Raw genomic sequence first — 19,686 nt, 5'->3', positions numbered from 1 at the left:
TACCAACATACTAAATATGAAGTTCTTGATGGACATGCTGGTAGAGATATTAAGATGTTTTTCATGTTTTATAGGCATATGGTGGGTACTTTTTTTTTAACATCTTTATTGGAGTATAATTGCTTTACAATGGTGTGTTAGTTTCTGCTTTATAACAAAGTGAATCAGCTATACATATACATATATCCCCGTATCTCCTCCCTCGTGGTCTCCCTCCCACCCTCCCTAGGTGGTCACAAAGCACTGAGCTGATCTCCCTGTGCTATGCGGCTGCTTCCCACTAGCTATCTATTTTACATTTGGTAGTATAAAATAAAGTCCATGCCACTCTCTCACTTTGTCCCAGCTTCCCCTTCCCCCTCCCTGTGTCCTCAAGTCCATTATCTACATCTGCGTCTTTATTCCTGTCCTGCCCCTAGGTTCTTCAGAACCATTGTTTGTTTGTTTGTTTTAAGATTCCATATGTATGTGTTAGCATACGGTATTTGGTATTTGTTTCTCTCTTTCTGACTTACTTCACTCTGCATGACAGACTCTAGGTCCATCCACCTCACTACAAATAACTCAATTTCGTTTCTTTTTATGGCTGAGTATGGTAGGTACTTTTTAATCAAACCTTAAGAGTATTTGATGTCAGGATTTATCGAGTTTCTCACTGAGATGTGGAAATAAAGGGTATGCATTTCTTTGATCCTTCCACTCTTGCTGTCTTCCCGCGGCTAGCGTCCAGACTGTTTATCAAAGTACATAAGGGCAGACACACAAGCATCTATCTGGGGATTGGGTCCGATCTGCTGAGCAAAGCTTACTGAAAGAGTCGAGGCCCAGACATATATTTCTAGGATTGGTCTCCAGGTTGCTTCAACAAATAGGAAGATTCAGTTACTTTGGCGTATATGTTTGCTTTCAGTATATGAGCTACTGTTAGAAAGTGATCAAGCAAGGACCTACCATGGGTTAGTTTTTAATTGTTGTACGTGCATGGTATAACCCGGTTAATTCTCTAAGGAACTGGGGTTGGGGGGAAGCCTGGATGTAAATTAATTGCTGTTTTGAAAGTGAAGAAACCTAAAGAATCTGTGGTTAGTGGCTTGAATTACTCCTTCCCTTTTGCATGTTAGTCTTAAAAGGCACACTCCAGTAAGGCAGTGCCACACCATTGCCATGGGTCTCAGGTCTCTCCCAAGCCCTGCATTAATGCAACATCTGCTCCAGTCAGGCTTTAGCAACACAAAAAGTAGCCATTCTTGTCCCTACCTGCATGCTTTTACAGTAAAGCTACATCTGCTTGCATTTATTCATGCCTCTCAAAACTTTGCCTGTCCTCTTTTGAATTGATAATGTGTATTTGAGCATCTATTGTAATACATTATACCAGTCTCTTGAGATTTAAAGATAAATAAGATTGGTTTCTGCCTTAAGGGTATTACCTAATCTAGTTGGGGAGATAGGTATGCACAATTAGCTATAATACAGAGCAGAATATTCAAGTGACGTAATAGTGAACGGAGTAAGAAAAAGGGATACATGGAAGTAAAGAGAAACTCATGGTAGAAATGACTTTTAAGCTGTGTTTGAAAGACAAGTAAAATATCAATGTGGATTAAAAGGAAGCAAAGCATTAAGGCATGAGGGAAATTCTTATGAAAAGAGCTAGTTTTAGGAAATAACGAATATGCTTATTTAATAAGCATGGAGGTAAAGGATGATAAATGGAAGATGAAGTTGAAGAGGTAAGTTAAAGCTTGATAGCGGAAGGTATTGACTGTTATTTCCAGATAGTTTGATTTGATTCTAAAAACAATGAAGAGGGCTTCCCTGGTGGTGCAGTGGTTAAGAATCCGCCTGCCAATGCAGGCGACACGAGTTCGAGCCCTGGTCCGGGAAGATCCTACATGCTGTGGAGCAACTAAGCCTGTGTGCCACAACTACTGAGCTTGCACTCTAGAGCCTGTGAGCCACAACTACTGAGCCCGTGTGCCACAACTACTGAAGCCCTCGCGCCTAGAGCCCATGCTCTACAAGAGAAGCCACGGCAACGAGAAGCCCATGCACCACAACGAAGAGTAGACCCGGCTCACCGCAACTAGAGAAGTCCCACACGTGGCAAAAAAGACCCAACCAGCCAAAAATAAATAAATTTATTAAATCAATCAATCAATCAATAAAAGCAATGATTTATTGAAGGCTTTTTGAGCAAGATGACATGATCAGTTTTAGGAATTACAATATAAAGGTTTATTTAGAAAGGAAAAAGTCTTCATACTATTTTACAGTATGAAAATATCAGAGAACATGGATGGGGTGAACAGACAACTAGTTATGTTTTCAACCAAATGTTGGCAGTACAATTAAGGTGATATCCTACAGAACCTATAGACTGAAAATGTGGGTCTGCAACTTAGAAAGAAACAGGAAGGTGGGGACCCACCTTTGGGCTGACATAACCAAAAAATTGGGGCATTTCTGCAACCAAGATGGCTTTTTTTTTTAACTCTTTTTCTTCCACTTCCGCTTTATTTGGGTCAAGGGGCTAGGAGTTTGGTTACATACCAGATTAATTGAACAAATTAATACATTGAGAATAATGGGAAAGAGGAAGGCAAGAATAAACCCTGTAGTATTGGTTTGGAATTGGAAATGAAATCATGGTACTTAATATATAGAGAGATGGAGACATAGATGTGTGTGTGTACATATGCATACATATTTCCTAATTCTGCTGATAGGGTCTAGAAGCAATGGCACTCTAGTAGTAATGAGCACACCTAGCACCAGCACCCAGATCTTGGTTTCCAAGTCCCATTCTTCACTTAAAGAAACTGGGGCTCCTTGGAGAAATTACTAATTCCAAGAATGGGGAAGGGAAGCTGTAAGGTGAACCTGGAAGTGTGAAAATGCTCAACGAATGATGAGTGCATGTCAAAAGAACACAGGAGCTAGCTTAAAGGAGTTCCCAGGTCGGTTGTAGTTTGAGCATGAAATAATGAGAGTAACAGATTGAAATCCTTTGAGTAAAATAGTAGTCCACAAGCTCATACAGATATGAGTGAATTTAAAAATGGGGCAAAAGAGAATATTATGTGGTAGAATGCCAATCAATTAATCTAGAGAGAATGATGGAATTAGAGAAGTCACAATTTGCAACCATTATAATAATAATAAAGCTAAAAATCATCAAAGGATAAATGCAGTGGGTGAAAATTTGATGGCAAATAGGAATACTTCATAGTCTTAAAGAACCTCACTGCCAGATAGTTATTATTATTAATAAGTATAACATGCTTATTAGTTAATGCTGAAGAAACCTGGCAGAAACTATTTTAACCAAGTAACTAAAGTTGATATCACCAGTAATGAGACAAATTAACAATGTGTGTTTCTAGGTATGCATGAAGAAGAACACATGTGGTATGTTCCTGCCAAATATGCGTAAGTTATAAGGAAATACCAGAGAAACGCAAAGGCATAGTCTGTAAAGTAATTGGTCAGCAATCTTCAAAACTGACAGGATCATGAAAGACAGAGAAACACTGGAGGACTGTTTTACTTAAAGACTAAGTTAATGGGACTCATAATCCTGGTTTGTATGTATAGTCCAGTAAAGGACATTATTGGAACAACCAGCAAAACTTGGGGTTTGTAGATTACATGGTAGTAATGTATCTATGTTAATTTCCTTTGCTGTGGTTATGTTAGAGCATGCCTTGTACTTAGGAAATAAACACTGAAGTAAAAATTGGTAATGGAACATCACGTCTACAACTTAGTCTCAAATTGGAGGACTTGGGCAGAGAAACGTTAACAGGGTGGCTTGGTGAAAGGTATATAGGAGCTATATGTACTATTTCTACAACTTCTTTATAAATTTGAGATTATTTCAGAATAGAAAGTTTGTAAAGGGACTACCCTGGTAGCACAGTGGTTAAGAATCCGCCTGCCAATGCAGGGGACACGGGTTCAAGCCCTGGTCCGGGAAGATCCCACATGCTGCGGAGCAACTAAGCCTGGGCACCACAACTACTGAGCCTGTGCTCTAGAGCTCGTGGGCCACAACTACTGAAGCCTGCACGCCACAACTACTGAGCCCGTGTGCCATAACTACTGAAGTCCATGCACCTACAGCCCGTGCTCTGCAACAAGAGAAGCCACCGCAATGAGAAGCCTGTGCACTGCATCAAAGAGTAGCCCCTGCTAACCGCAACTAGAGAAAGCCCACATGAAGGAACAAAGACCCAACACAGCCAGAAATAAATAGAAAATTAATTAATTAAAAACAAAGAAAAGTTTGTGAAAAATGTGTTGTTCAGTGTCAGGTATTATAGGAAGGTCAAGGAGGATGAAGACTGAAGAGAAAAGTCTATTAGATTGAATAATCAATCAGGCAGAAAGACAGAAGAATCTAAATGAAGTGGTGGGGGAATCAGGCACTCCTGTTTTTAGGGTCCCGGGCATGAAATTTTCCTTACAGTTCAAAACCCTAAAAACAAAACTTTTCTGCTTTAAATTCCTACTGTACTTATTATAATACCACAAATTTTGAATGTCAGTTGTTACCTATATTATTCTCTTTCAAGTATTTTGCAAAAGTCCCTAAACAGACCGTAAGCTCCTCACAGGCAACAATTATGTTTTTATACAGCTGTGTGTCTAACCCAAGACCAAGCACAGGGCGAGGCAGCCTCCAGATGCTGCATCAACACCTAAATTGTGCTGATACCTCGCCATATACCAGCATGCGGCTAAGTTGTCTCTAGCTCAGTCTTAGATCCCTTACTCATAAGGGCAAATCTATGGGCAGCTATGAGCCCTGCACAAGAAAAGAAATTTAAAAACTTGTATTTAGGGAAACCCTTGGTGGTCCAGTGGTTAGGAATGCACACTTTCACTGCTGAGGGCCCAGGTTCGATCCCTGGTCGGGGAACTAAGATCCCACAAGCAAGCAAGCAATAAATAAATAATAAAAATTAAAACTTGTGCTTATTAAAGGCCATGCCAGTCACCTATCCAGAAAGACTGAAGTTCCATGTTTTGGATACATTTTTACAATACTGTCTAGCTCACAATGTTACTATATGTCATTTAAGAGCAACAAGGTAAGTATAAATTCAGGTTAGATTTAACAATTTGGAAGACACTGTATTTAAAACCTGTTAAAAACATTCTATCTAGCACCCAAAACTTGTTTGGACATGAATATGTAATCTGTGATTCTTTCTGCGGCAGAAAAACAAAAAACAACAAACTTCCCTTGTCAGAGAGTGAGACCCATGTCCAGTCACCAGCATGCTGAAAAGAAGCCTGCTCCACAGCTCTGGGGTTGTGTGAATGCCAAGTAAACTCAGCTCCTCCCCAGTCTGCAAACTGCTCTTTCAACAAAATTCTGCCCAACTTAGACTGCAGAAACTAAACTGTAAGGAAGGTATTTTGATTTTAGCCTGTTAGATAGGACTGCAAATAAATAGGATGTTGTGTCCAGGAACAGTCTTACTGACTGCATCATCCTCCATGAGACAATATTTAAATTTACTCCTGAAAGTTTTCAACTGAAAGTGAGAAATGAGTCCGAATTAGGTAATAAAGTGATTACAATCTCTTTGTTTAATTGAATGAGAAAGTTAACATTTCTATAAAACTAAGAAATAGAATGTATTTTATGGAGTTTGTGTTTTATGTTCCGCTAGTCTTGGGTCCCAACAATATGCAAACAGCAGTTTTACTAATGTGAAAAATAAATAATTGAATACATTTCACAAGTATATTATCTGCCCTCTGCCCCACTAAAAGTGATGCAAATTATAGTTTCCCAAGTGCCGCAGTGGGCAGCTGGAAATAGTCTCTGTCCAATTATACAATGAGTTCTTTTGAGTTTGGGAAGAGGGTGAGGGAGACTGAAATCACAGTGCATCAGGCTTGAATGTCTTTGTATATGTGTGTATGTTGGGAAACTAATAAAGTGGTAGGTCAGTCCCTAATTCAGTTTGGCTTTTTTTAATGCTACACTCTAGTGCCTGAAAACTTTTACTCTTAAGGAGCAAGGACTGTGTACCTTACTAAGTGCCTAAGGCCAAAGTGTCATTTTGCATATGAGGGAGTGCTGAGTTTGCTGTCAGCCAAGCCTTCTGCCTCCCAGGAGCCCCTGCTAGAGTTAATTCACGTCCAGCAGTTGGGGAAATCTTCAGAATGTTAAAGACTGTCAGCTGCAACTTGGAGAGGTAAGAGAGGCTGAGTCTTAGAAGTAGCCAGTCCAGAGTTTGTTGGAAGAGGCAAGCGATGAGGGGGTAGCAGAGAGCACTGAGTTAGTCTCAACTCCACCATTTGCTAAGGCTGTCTCTCTCCCCTCTTTGAGCCTGGGTCTTTTCAACTGTAAAATCCAGAATTTGATGCCTTCCCAGCATATTCTACAGGCTCTAGTGGCCTTCCAATAAATAATGGATATAAAAGTTCTTTTTAAACTGCAAGTCACTGTATAAATGTGAAGACTTGTCAGATCACATCAATTGGAGATGTCACTTGAGTTAAAACTTGAAAGGAGTTTGTCAGACTGGAAGGGAAATTTCAAGCTCAGGGACAAAGTATGATCTATGCTGCAGAGATAGAAACATGCACAGCATGTTGTAATGGCAGGATATCCAGGGTGCCTAAGGCCCGCCCAGGGTAACTACGGTTAAGAGACCAAAAGGAACCTAAGAAAGTGTACTTGGGAGAACTTAGAGTGCCTTCTCAGAAACAGAGGGTATTGTCTTGAGATGGGAAGTAATCAAAAGCTTTTTAATGAGGGTGGCAGTCGATGTGGGCAACATGATTAAACTTCTATAATGGAAAGTATGGCAGTAATATGTCAGATAGATCGGGAGGCAGAATGGACAGTAGGGAAGCCTGAGGGTGGGGGGATCAAGGGAATCAAAGGTTTAGACCTCAGTCTAAACCTGAGGTTATGGTGATTAACGTTAATCGGCAGTCTGTTCACTTTTGTTTCTGCAGTACCAAATATGCCTGCCAGATTTGTGAGAATGTGGCCGAGCCAATGAGATAGAAGGTGCAGATCTTAAATCTACTGGAGTTGGACATGTCAGAAATGGATAATAAGTACTACAGATCCTCACACAAGGTAAGTCAGATGCCTCTCCTTCCTCTAGGGCTCAAAGCTAAATGGGATAAGGGTTCCTTTACAAAAGTTGTTCTTTAGGGAATCAAATTCCAGTTGTATCACTTGCAAGTGGATTCTAAATCTGCAAAAAAAAAAAAAGGTAGTATCCTCCCAAGAAGGTCGCTTAATAAAGGATGGTTAACTCTTTAAATGTTACTTTTACCTAGCTGGACTCTCCTGACCTTTTAAAGCTTGGAGTCTGGAGTCTAGGAAAGAAAAAGAAAGTGAGGCAAGCAGCAGTGCCCAAATTGAAGCCCAAGTTGCCCTCCCTCAGGGACTTGAGAATCTGTGTAAATCACAGCATGACCTCCTCCCCAGAACGTTTCAATGTTCACGTGATATTTATGTTAATGTTTAAACGTTTAAAATGGATACTACAGCCTTGAGAGAGAAAATTGACCTTAACCCGTTAAAACTTAATAATAATATGGAGACCAACACTGCTAACCCATGTGGGTCTCAGGACATGCCCCCGCCCCCCATTCCTTTTCAGTTTGATATCAAGTGTGTTCATGCTTCATGTATTTTTTTTTAACAATACAAGGTGGATGATTCTTCTTTTTATGTTCCTAACTTATAAATAGACCAACTTGTTAAAAGACTAGCAAAAGCAATATTAACAATTCTGAGAAATGATTTCTGTTTATGAAGGAAGAATAACTGCAGCTCCAGGAGAGTAGTCAACCTTTGTGAGAACTGGCTGGTAGAGGTCTCTGGGGCAGCTCTGTATCCACCAACTCTGTGCCTTTTCCTTTTCCTCTGGGGTTCTGTCTAGGTTTGTTCCAGCTCTTCAGAATGCCCACATGCATACCACTGGCTCTGGAAGGGGAAAGGGACTGATGGTATTAACTGAATTCATTTTGCTGGAGACTTACAGGAGGCTGATGTCATTCACTGGAAACTGCAGCGAACTTGGCTATTCCCTTGCCCATGGGAGTATTGGGTTTTTGAGAATCTTTTTTGTTATATAAGTACCTCATCCATAGATGTGTCATTATTGAAGATTCCACCTCAATCCAGTATATTTTTGGACATTTTTCACCAAAAACATTACTTTTAAATAGTATTACATAATTTTGAATATTTAGCATCTCAGGAACTCTGAAAACTTTATTGGGCTGATAGATATCCACTTCAGACCTCATATCAGAACAATCAAATTTCCTTAAAACTAGAAAAAAAGTACTACTGAGTCCATTGAACCATGTAATCAAACGAGGACCCGATCACGCCTTCATGTGTTTTTAATCCTAGTTGGAGGTATTCTCTCCTCCTGCTATTTTTTGCTCTCTTAGTCATGGACCTTGTCTCAGAGTGTCCTTTAGCTGTTCCTCAAAACTCCTCCCAAGTGACCAGGATTTGCCTTAGGCTCTGAGGGAAATACTTAAGTGGAGAATTTCCAAAAATATTTCCACAGTTTAGACAATGGTGCCATTAAATAAATATACACCTTCTCCAGTGACTAATCCTCTTTACCAGTTTTTATAATTGAATGAATTTTTTTTTCTTTTTTTTTAAATTAATTAATTTTATTTATTTATTTTTGGCTGCATTGGGTCTTCGTTGCTGTGCACGGGCTTTGTCTAGTTGCGGTGAATGGGGGCTACTCTGTTGCAGTGTGTGGGCTTCTCATTGCGGTGGCTTCTCTTGTTGTAGAGCATGGGCTCTAGGTGCGCGGGCTTCAGTAGTTGTGGCACGTGGGCTCAGTAGTTGTGGCTTGCAGGCTCTAGAGCACAGGCTCAGTAGTTGTGGCGCTCGGGCTTAGTTGCTGCACGGCATGTGGGATCTTCCTGGACCAGGGTTCGAACCCGTGTCGCCTGCATTGGCAGGCGGATTCTTAACCACTGCGCCACCAGGGAAGTCCCTGGAATGAAATTTTTAAAAACTTAACAGCCACATCTCTCTACATTGACGCCTCCCATGGATATGGAATACTTTGGTATATGGTACATTTCCTGTTTTATGATTGCACAATGACTTCAAATAGCTATGAGTAACTGTGAATGCATTGACCAAGAGGGACTGTCTTACTTCCTTCCTCTAAGGGTTAACTGCTGCTGGGCTCCCCTAGCATTTTGATTTCATTTCTGATACATTTGTTAAATTACAATTACTCATTTACCTCCACCAGATCTTGAAGTTAGAGTTAATGTGTTTTCTCCTATTACACATCTGCTATGCAGTCTTACCCTAGTACCTGGTGTATAGTGGATGCTCAATGTTGGTTAAATTAAATGAATTTACCCTGATTTCTATAGTCAGATAGATACTGGTAGCTTTCTCAGGGACATGAGTGATCAAAATCAAGTAGGCTTCTATCTATACTAGATTAAGCATTTTACTAATTTCATAGAAATATATGTGTAAAACAATAAACAAAACATTCATGTAATTGATAATTAAAGAGAAAAGATGGGGGCACCGGATATAGGGAAACCTCCTGGGAAAGATTAACAAGTTAGGAGTGTTGTGAGTCATATTTTTTTTTCATTGTTTTACAATCTTAACAGCTTTTCTTAGATTCCTTCCTTTTGAGCTGTGGCATAACCTGAATATTAGGGTTGTTTTTTTTAACCCCACCCTGGTTGCTGTAGTTGATGAGTCATAGAAACCAGAGAAGGGAAAAGACCAGTGAAATCATCTGGTTTATCTCCAAATTAGGGAGTGGAGCGTTGGGATTTGGGGAAGACTAACTTCTCATTTGAAAAGACAAAAGGAAAAAACTGCAACTAGAGCTGATTAGAGCAGCTCACCCATCTGTTTGCCTTTTGCTTCTAACACAGTCCTGAGATCCACCCTGTTAGAAAGCAATCAGGAATTCTTATCAAGGGCCCCAGGAAAACCAGGTGCCAAAGTGTTGAGGCGTTGAACCAAAATTCTACTGCCTGAATAATAAAGTCGGATTATGAATCTTTCAGTGATTGTTTTAATGGAGTCTTACAGAATTTGAAACTCTGTTTTTAGCAAGGTCTTATAAATTTAAGAACTGGCAAAAGCCTCACAGAAGATGTGGGCTAAAATGCCTAGTTCCCAGATGCAGAGACTAAGGTGGAGATGATAAGAGATGATAGGTATGCCTAGGTCAGGAGTACAGACTGTCAGTCCCTTTCTCTCTGTGTCACAGTCGCACAGTATCCTCCCTCACAATGCTCTCTTCCACGGTCATCGTCCTCCTCTTCTCCTCCTTCTTGTTCTCCTTTTTTGCATTGTTGGCTGAAGCAATGGCAGAGACAGTTCAGCATCTGTGTCTGCTCTTCATGTTAACCAAGACTGACCCCCAGGTATCACATGAGCTTGGGCCACAGAGGCAAGTGGATGCCACTTCAGCCTCACCTGCAGCCTGTCTACCACGCTTCTTGATCTCCTCCTACTTCTTCTGTGTCGTTCCAGCTGCAGAACCTTGGCCTTATCTCCTGTTCAGACTTTGCCCTTGTCCTTTGAAATTTTTAACAAATCATAGTGTCCTCACCTTCCCCCTTGATACCTAGCTTAGCTCTCCCCCAACTTTTGATGACCCATAGCATCCCTGCTCCAACTTTGGCCTCTTGGGTTGCAGAACCGGCTTCATACTGCTTGCTCTTTGCCAATGTCCCCTTACAAAATGGGGAGGACTCTTTGAGCCTTATCAATGCTGATAGCATCTGTATATCCCCAATGTAAATCCCCATATCTAGTTATCTGAGTATGTTATCACAGGTTCACATTATTAGAAATCTAAATTCCTTTGCAACATTAGAGATATTCAACAGTTGCCTGTTATTTTATTTTGATAATATTCTAACAGACTTATTTTACTTTAAAGTGATTTTTTCAGTCACAGCTATACATTTGAATAACTTAGGGACTAAAAACATGTTAGGGTCTCATGACCCAAAGACTCTGAATGAAAACAACAACTTTATATGGATATATTCAGTTATGCAAGGGGTATTCTTCCCAACTACAAAAACGGAATGCAGAGAAAGAAGTTGGCCAGTTGTATTTAATAAAAATAATCTATTGATCTCCTTGCAAAGAGATATAATTTTGTTATTCAACGTATTTCCATTTAGAAGTCCTGTTGGGTCTGTTTGTTTGTTTGTTTGTTTGTCTTTTGCAGTACTCGAGGGGCACAGGCTCCGCACGACGCGCAGGTTCAGCGGCCATGGCTCATGGGCCCAGCCGCTCCGCGGCATGTGGGACCTTCCCGGACAGGGGCACGAACCCGTGTCCCCTGCATCGGCAGGCGGACTCCTAACCACTGCGCCACCAGGGAAGCCCTGTTGGGTCTGTTTTAATGAGTAGATAAGACCTGTTTACGTTTAGTAACATCCATGTGCCTATAGACATTAATGTGCCTAAATCAGTTACATTTGAATATTAAGGATTGAGTTTTAGAGCTAAAAGAGAATTTGAAGATTTTCTAGTCAAAGCCCCTCATTTTCCAGATAAGAAACAGAATCATAGATCCTGGGTAATTTGTCCAAGTAAACTCAATTAGGATAGGAGCTCAGACCAAAACCTCTGCTTCCTGGGGTTGATGATGACTAGCACAGGACTCAGCGATAGAGTACAGTCCAGCAAAGTCAGGTCTTTAAAGATGCAGAGCCTGTCATGGGCCCACACTGGGCGAGGTGCTGGAGTTGCAAAGACGAACAGGGAGCTCCCTGTCTAATGGTACAGCCTGGTACGTAAACAGCCATAGTGCCATGGGATAAAGAAGTACTGCAAATAAGACAAAGGTTACGTGAATAAAGAAGTCTATTCTACCCTTCCCATAAACCTCATGCCACGAGGTATCTTATTTATTATATTATCTTGCTTAGCAAACCTTTTTATTTTTTCTATATAGTATATGAACTGTGTAAGCTTTGGCCCTACCTAAGTTATATTATCATAAATTATGATTCGAGGAATCAAAATCAAATGAGGGACTTCCCTGGAGGTCCAGTGGTTAAGACTCTGCACTTCCACTGTGGGGGGCACAGGTTCGATCCTGGTCAGGGAACTAAGATCTGATGTGCCATGCGGCGTGGCCAGAAAAAAAAAAAGAAATGTTGGTTTAAAAAAAATCAAATGAAATTTTACTGTATTGAGTGTTTTCTGCAGAGGGTGCTGTGATATCCAACTTTTACTCTATAGTTTTTTAATTGTATTTTCTTGAATATATTTGAAAAAATACCATTAAGAAGATTGAAGTTTTCCCCAGAGCCTGCCACAAGCTGTTATAATCTTAGTGTGTAAGATGGAAGCCCTCTTTTCACTATTTCTTTTTTCATCTATGTTTAAAATTATAGAAGTAATATGTATTCATTGTTAACAAAAATCAAATAATATAAAGAAGTGTATAAAAGGTGAGCATTCTCCTTTACACATACACACCAATTTTCTTTCCCAAGAGCTAATCAATATCAGCTTGGTCTATATCCTTCCATATATTTGCATGTGTGTGTATATACACTTTTATACACCTACACACATATATAAATATGTAAATGTACATACATAGCTATTAACTTAAAACTAGAGTCAAATTAGTATTATTAGTCTAATTGACTTTTTTTAACTCAGGAGTTGTAAGGTCTTTAAAGTATAAAAATACTGAAACACTCAAAATGTATCTAGTAGACATTTAATAAAGATGAAAACATTTGAAGTATAGTTATCTTTATGTGTGTTTTCATACTCACTAAACATTTTATTTTATGAAAAATACTGTCCTATTTTAAGCAAACTCTTATGGCTAAGAGATATATTTTTTATTACAGAATTAGGATTTTTCCAGACACTTAGCACCTAAGTAATATTTGTATATATGTTGTGGAAAATGCTGCTTGAAGGAATGATAGAGGCTGAGAGAGTTTGAAATATTTATCCTCTGACTTGCCAAACCATAAAAATGCAACAAAATGTACTGAGGTAAGACCTAAGATGCTACTCTGATGGCTCAGGAAGCATCCCAATATCTCAGCAATTTAATATAAGAGTGATCATGATAAGGTGGATATGTGTAGCCAGATCTGTTTTCATAATGTTTTATATATCAGTATTGTAATAACTTAGCATGCCAACAGACACAGGTTTACACTCACATTCTGCTTTCTCTTCTGTTTTACTCTATATTTTTGAAAACTGTCCATACTGATCTAGCTTCAGTCGGTAATAGCCTCACTGATGGGCACTTAGGGCATATCAACCTTATAACGCTACAATAAAAATCCTATACACATATGTTGTGGTCATGTATGACACCCTTTTCAGGATAGCTTTCTTGAAGCAAAATCACTGAATCGAAGGGTATGAACATTTTAAGTATTGATAGATACCGCTAAATTGCCTTCTCACCGATAACATATAAGCATTTCCATTTCAGCCATTTCCAACCACACTGGATACTATCAGCCTTTTAGTTTTTGCCAGGTAAGTTTAAGTATGAATAAGGACAAGGTAATGTTTTATGGAGAGAAATCCAGTAGTAAGAGGTACTGGGTAAGAGTGTGGGCACAACCAGTAACAACCAAATGCCTGTCCTCCAGGGGCTCCTGCCTAGTTGCAGAGACCAACAAATAAAAGAATAACGATGCAAGGTGATAACTGAGAGAGGAGAAGGACATTAAAAACGTTAAGAGAAACAGATTAGCACCAAATCTGCCTGCAGGGCTTGGGGAAGGTTTTCCTTCATGAGAAAATAATATTTGCTCTGATGATTGAAAGACGAGGAGAAACTCACTATTAAGGAAGGTGGGAAAGGGCATTCCAGGCAGGGAAGCAGCGTGGAGAAAAGCATATGGAGGCGTGAGTATGATTGGCAGTGGTGCAAGGTGGGAGTGAAGGGAAAGATGTGGGCAATTGGCTGTCAGGTCAGTCAGACCCTACCTACCAAGAAGGGTTTCCAGAGAGGGGTCATGTAATCAGAACTATTTCATAGAAAGATATTCTGGATGCCTTGTAGAGAATGAATTGAGACCAAAAGTATATGTTACAGCTGGGAAAGAGAGGTTGAAGTCACTGCAGACATTTCCCTGAAAATATCTGAAAACAAAACAAATTGTGGTTTGACCACACAGAGTACTCTGTGTGGTTTGGGTCATGATACCTTTATTCAACAAGTGTGTATTGAAACCGTACCATGAGTTCAGCAGAGCTAGATGCTGAAAGAACTCAAAAAGCCAATGAAATAGCCACTGTTTTTTCAACACCTACAATACACCAGGCACTTTTTATACTTTGTCTAATCTTTACATTTGTCCTGCAGTATCACAAATGAGAAAACTGCGGTTGTTAAAGAAGCAGAGGGACTTCCCTGGTGGCGCAGTGGTTAAGAATCCACCTGCCAGTGCAGGGGACACCAGTTCGAGCCCTGGTCCGGGAAGATCCCACATGCCGCAGAGCAACTAAGCCCGTGAGCCACAACTACTGAGCCTGCACTCTAGAGCCCCATGCACCACGACTACTGAAGCCCGCATGTCACAACTACTGAAGCCCGCACGCCTAGAGCTTGTGTTCCGCAACAAGAGAAGCCACCACAATGAGAAGCCCGCACACCGCAACGAAGAGTAGCCCCCACTCACCGCAACTAGAGAAAGCCCGCACGCAGCAACAAAGACCCAACGCAGCCAAAAATAAATAAATAAATTTATTTTAAAAAAAAAACAGAAACAGAACAAGATGCCAGAACTGGTTCACTCCAAGCCCCACTCTCGTTCATGGACTCAGTCTCTCTGATTCTCCTCTACCTTCTTCCCTCCCTCTCTTCCTTCCTTCCCTCCTTCCCTTCCTTCCTTTCTTCCTCTCTACCTCCCTCCCTTCCATCTTCCCTCCTCTTTTAATATTTATCTTCAGCTAAGTTATATAGGTGAATAGTTCTAAAAGTCACATATTTACACAAGAATTCTATATCAATTCTATATAAATCAGAGTTAAGCTTATTTGTTAGTAACAGAGACTGGATGTAAGTATTTTAAATAAGGTAGAAATTTATTTTTTCTTTCATGTACAAGAAATCTGGAGGAAAGCAGTCCAGGATTGAATTGATGGTTTCACATTCGTCAGGAAAACAGCCTCCTCCTGACTTTTTGCCCTGTGCTTTTGTCTTCATCCTCAAGTTTTTTGATCTCCATCCTTTGTGTGCCTAGTTTCCATCTTCCAGTTTTCCTCAAGGTCCACAGTAACCGAGGGAGCTCCAGACATCACATCAAGTATTAGGCAAAGGAAGTAGGAGAAAAAAGGGTGTTCAGAGCAAAAAAACCCAAACCAAACCAAACCAAACCAATAAACTAAAACAGACGTTTCCTTCTCATGGCAACTGTTTCAGCTATATATTGCTGCATAAGTAACCAGCTCCAAATTTAGTTTCTGAAAACAATAATTTGTTTTGCTCACTAGTTTGCAGTTTGGACAGAGCTTGGTGGGAAAGGCTTGTGTCCACTCATATTTAGCTGGCATGGTCCACCTTCAAGAGAGCTCACACAGATGTCAGGTTGGCACTGGCTGTCAGGTATAGACTTTGGAACGTCTCCATCTGCTGCTTGGGCTTCCTCATGGCATGGTGGCTGGATTCCAAGGCAAATGTCTCAAGTAAACAAGGTAGAAATACAATCAGGATCTAGCCTCAGAAGTCACACAGCATTCTGTTGGTCAAATAAGTCACAGCAGGTCATGAGATTCAAGGGGGCTGGGCATACCCTCCTCCTCTTGATGGTCAAGTGGCAAAATTCTAGAAGAGCATCTGGGATGGGAAATATTACTGTGGTCATCTTTGGAGAATATAATGTTGCATCTCAGTTCATTTGGGCTGCTATAACAAACTGCCATAGATTGCGTGGCTTATGTGCAACAGAAATTTATTTCACACGGTTCTGGAGATAGGTAAGTCCAAGATCAAGGTCTGGTGAGGACCCACGAGGCTTGTGGGATCTTAGTTCCCCAACCAGGGGTTGAACCTGGGCCCTTGACCCCCAGGGAATTCCCTGGGCCTCTTTTTTTTGACATCTTTATTGAAGTATAATTGCTTTACAGTGTTGTGTTAGTTTCTGCTGTATAACAGAGTGAATCAGCTATATGCATATGTGTTTCCCCATATCCCCTCCCTCTTGGGTCTCCCTCCCACCCTCCTTATCCCACCCCTCTAGGTGGTCGCAAAGCACCAAGCTGATCTCCCTGTGCTGTGCAGCTGCTTCCCACTAGCTGTCTATTTTACATTTGGTAGTGTATATATGTCCATGCCACTCTCTCACTTTGTCCCAGTTTACCCTTCCCCCTCCCCGTGTCCTGAAGTCCATTCTCTACTCCTGGCCTCTTTTATAAAAGTACTAATCCCATGTGAGCGTTCTGCTCTCATGGCCTAATCACTTCCCCAAAGCCCCATCTCTAAATACCCTCACATGGAGGGTTAGGTTTCAAGATACGAATGTGGGGAGGATATAAACATTCAGTTTATAGCATGCTGCAATATTTTTTTGTTTTCCTGAAGCTTTTCATTTGATATCAATAGTTTTTCTTATCACGCTCACAAATTCGTTCCTAAGCCACCCAGTGAAGCTGTTAATGTCTTCTCAGTATGTTCAAACACCTGGGGTAATTTCTTCCTCCTACTCTTTCTGAGGCATTTGTGCTAGAGCCTTTGGTCCTCTTCTCCAAGCTAGACTGGTTGCTGTTTGTTTTTTTTTTTTTTCTTTTTTTGGCCGTGCTGCACGGCTTGTGGGATCTTAGTTCCCCAACTAGGGATCAAACCCGGGCCTTCGGCAGTGAAAGCACGGAGTCCTAACCACTGGACCGCCAGGGAATTCCTTAGACTGGTTGCTCTGTATGCCTGCTGCACAGCTATTGTTCCAAGTTCTCCCCCATCATTCTGGGAATTCTGTTCACTTATTTGTGCATTGAATCCCTGGTTTTCTGGATCCAATGCTCCAGTTTTTGCTCTATTCTCTTGTTTTGGTGAAGTACATCATTCAGAAGTCTCCTGAGACGGGGTGTATAGTGGGATGAATGGTGGCCCCCCAAAGCTTATGTCTCCATCCTAAGCCTCAGAATCTGTGAGTATTTCCTAATTTGGAAAAAGGGTCTTTGCAGATGTAATTAAGTTACAGATCTCAAGATGAGATTATCCTCGATTATCTAGGTTGTTCCTAAATCCAATGAGAAGTGTTCTTCTGAAAGAAGAGGAGGAGATGCAGAAACAGAGAAGAGGGCCTTGTGAAGATGGAGGAAGAGATTGGAGTGATACAGTCGCAGAGAATGACTGGGGCTGCCAGAAGCTGGAAGAGACAAGGAAGCATTCAGCTTTAGAGCCTCCAGAGGGAGTATAGCCCTACTGATACCTCACTTTCACACTTCTGGCTTCCAGAACTGCAAGAGAATACATTTGTGTTTTTTAAGCCACCAGGTTTGTGGTAACTTGTTACGGCAGCCTTGGGAAACTTAACACAGGGCACATAGGCATAAACAACATTTTTGAAAACTGTTAATTATGCATGCATTCTTGATTTATTGTTTGGCTGGGTATGGAATTCTAGTTGCAAAATAATGATTTTTTATATTTATCTTTCCTGATACATTTATAAGTTAGCATTCTTCTCTAATTAAGAGCTTTTTCTGTCGCCTCTTTGTGTATTTTCTGTTTTACTATCAGACTATTCAATGTGTATCATCAGTTCCTATCATTATTCAATATGATGCTCACATTGCCCCCAATTTTAACCAGTGAGAACCCCTTCAAGTTGGCTTTTGTGTCTTTTTGATATGTTCCCATAAGTCATTTAGCTCAAAGCCCATCATGTATTTTCTCTCTGTCCCACCTCTGGAACCAGCCATTTCTCTAAGAACTGGACCATTTACTGGGGAATAGTATTTGGAAACTAAGATCTGAGTCTTATCATGACATTCTCCTTTCTTACCTTTCATATATGACTTATTTTTTTAATCTCTCTGGAATCTTCTAGGAATTTCTCCCTGGCCCCATCCAGTGTTCTGAAATTTCATGTTAATGTGCCTTGGGTTTGTTTTTCCATTTCTTGTAGCTTTTTCAATCTAAAGACTCAGCCTTCAGTTCTAGAAAATGGTCTTCAGTTATTTCTTCGTGATTTTCTCCCCTCCATTTTGTCTATTTTTCTTTCTAGAACTCCTATTATTTGGATGTTGGGTTTTCCAGATAAATCTTTTTCCTCTTCTGGCCACGTCTTCAAATATAATACACTATCATATACTGATTGCATATAACAAGGCTCAAGGTAATAACAGCTTTATGGTTGGTGAGACTCTAAGCCATATAATGTAGGGGACTTGGAGACAGCCTGTGTCTCCCTGAAGCAATGGTGGTATGTGAGAGAGATGGTGTAATGGAAAAAACAGTGGATTGAAAGGCAGACAAATGTATTCTACCCTCAGTTCTGCCACTTACTCGTTTAAGGATTGTGATAGATTGTCTACAGATGTGGTTGCCAACAACTCCTTCCACTCATGTAAACATAATGTCTCTCCCTTTATGAAGAGGTGGAATCTATTTCCCCTTCCCTTGAATCTGGGTTATATGACTTCCCTTAATCAATGGGATGCGGCGGAAGTGGCACTGTTCCACTTCTGGGCCCGTCAGCTTCCACTTTCACTCTTGAAGATCAGTAACTACCCTGCTGGAGGGAGGCCCTTGTGGATCTTCCAGCCTCATTTGAGTCTCCCTAGACAACGCTAAATAGATAGACCAGATATGCGCTGACTCCATGAACTCTGCCCTGTGTGGAATCATGAACAAATACGTCAGTGGTGGTTTTAAGTTTCTAAGATTTGGAGGTGGTTTATTTCCTAGTAATAGGTCACTGAAACAGAAGTTAGTATGTGGATGTGGAGTGTTGCTATAACAAAAACCTAAAATATATGACATTGACTTTACTTGCAGACAGTAACCAGAGAGAAGACTGTTAGTGGAGGTTGGAAAAGTGGTAAGGAAATTGCTACAGAAGGCTGGAGAAAAGGCAACCCAGGTTATGTATTGGCAGAATGTTTAACATTACTGTTGCCTGTGGTAACATGAGTGATAAGAAAATGTGCCTAATGAACTTGTGGATCTAGTCAAGGAGATTTCCAGGCAGAATGCTGAAGATGCCAGTGGTCTTTTTTAGCCACTTATGATAAAGTACAACAAGAAAAAAAATGCACTAAATAAAGATCTGTTTGGTTTTCAAGCAGAATTCTAGCCAATGAAAGGTTTGCAAAGTAAGAAACGGCCTCAGAATAAAGATCAAATCACATGTGGCTGCAAAACTTTTTTTTATTTTTAAAATTCCAGAAACATTTAATGTGGTACTTTGAAGACCATCTCAGGGCTTCTAAGAATCTTAAGTGCATTGTTCCCGCCTGACAAGCTCAAAGTAAAGAGAGAGATCTATTATTAGAAAGAATAATCAATGTGAATTTTGGAGCATGGAGTTAAGCCTCATTAAGATTTACAGAAATTCCACAATGTTTTTGAGAAAATTGCATTGGATATGAATTTTGGAGCATGGAATGAATCTCAGTAAGATTTATAGAAAATCCACAGAATTTTAAAGATAATTGTGTTAATG

At 40.4% G+C, this 19,686-nt stretch overlaps 1 protein-coding gene across 4 annotated transcripts in view; it reads left to right on the top strand.

Annotated features, from left to right (window-relative positions):
- The window catches only part of ICE2 (interactor of little elongation complex ELL subunit 2), an 87,503-nt gene extending 69,908 nt beyond the window's left edge, over positions 1 to 17,595 (top strand). For 2 of the 4 annotated variants that reach the window (XR_012330159.1, XR_012330158.1), the window contains 3 exons: positions 5,227 to 6,215; positions 6,985 to 7,111; positions 15,130 to 17,595. The gene's annotated coding sequence lies outside the window, so the exon portion shown is untranslated. The remainder of the gene's footprint in view (positions 1 to 5,226; positions 6,216 to 6,984; positions 7,112 to 15,129) is intronic. The other 2 variants (XR_002178916.3, XR_012330160.1) reach the window with 1 other exon arrangement.
- The last annotated feature ends 2,091 nt before the right edge of the window (positions 17,596 to 19,686 follow it).

Source organism: Tursiops truncatus, chromosome 2, assembly GCF_011762595.2.
Source record: "Tursiops truncatus isolate mTurTru1 chromosome 2, mTurTru1.mat.Y, whole genome shotgun sequence".
Taxonomy (NCBI): domain Eukaryota; kingdom Metazoa; phylum Chordata; class Mammalia; order Artiodactyla; family Delphinidae; genus Tursiops; species Tursiops truncatus.
The sequence above is the reverse complement of the archived record's forward strand: the minus strand, read 5'-3'. Positions and strand labels throughout refer to the sequence as shown.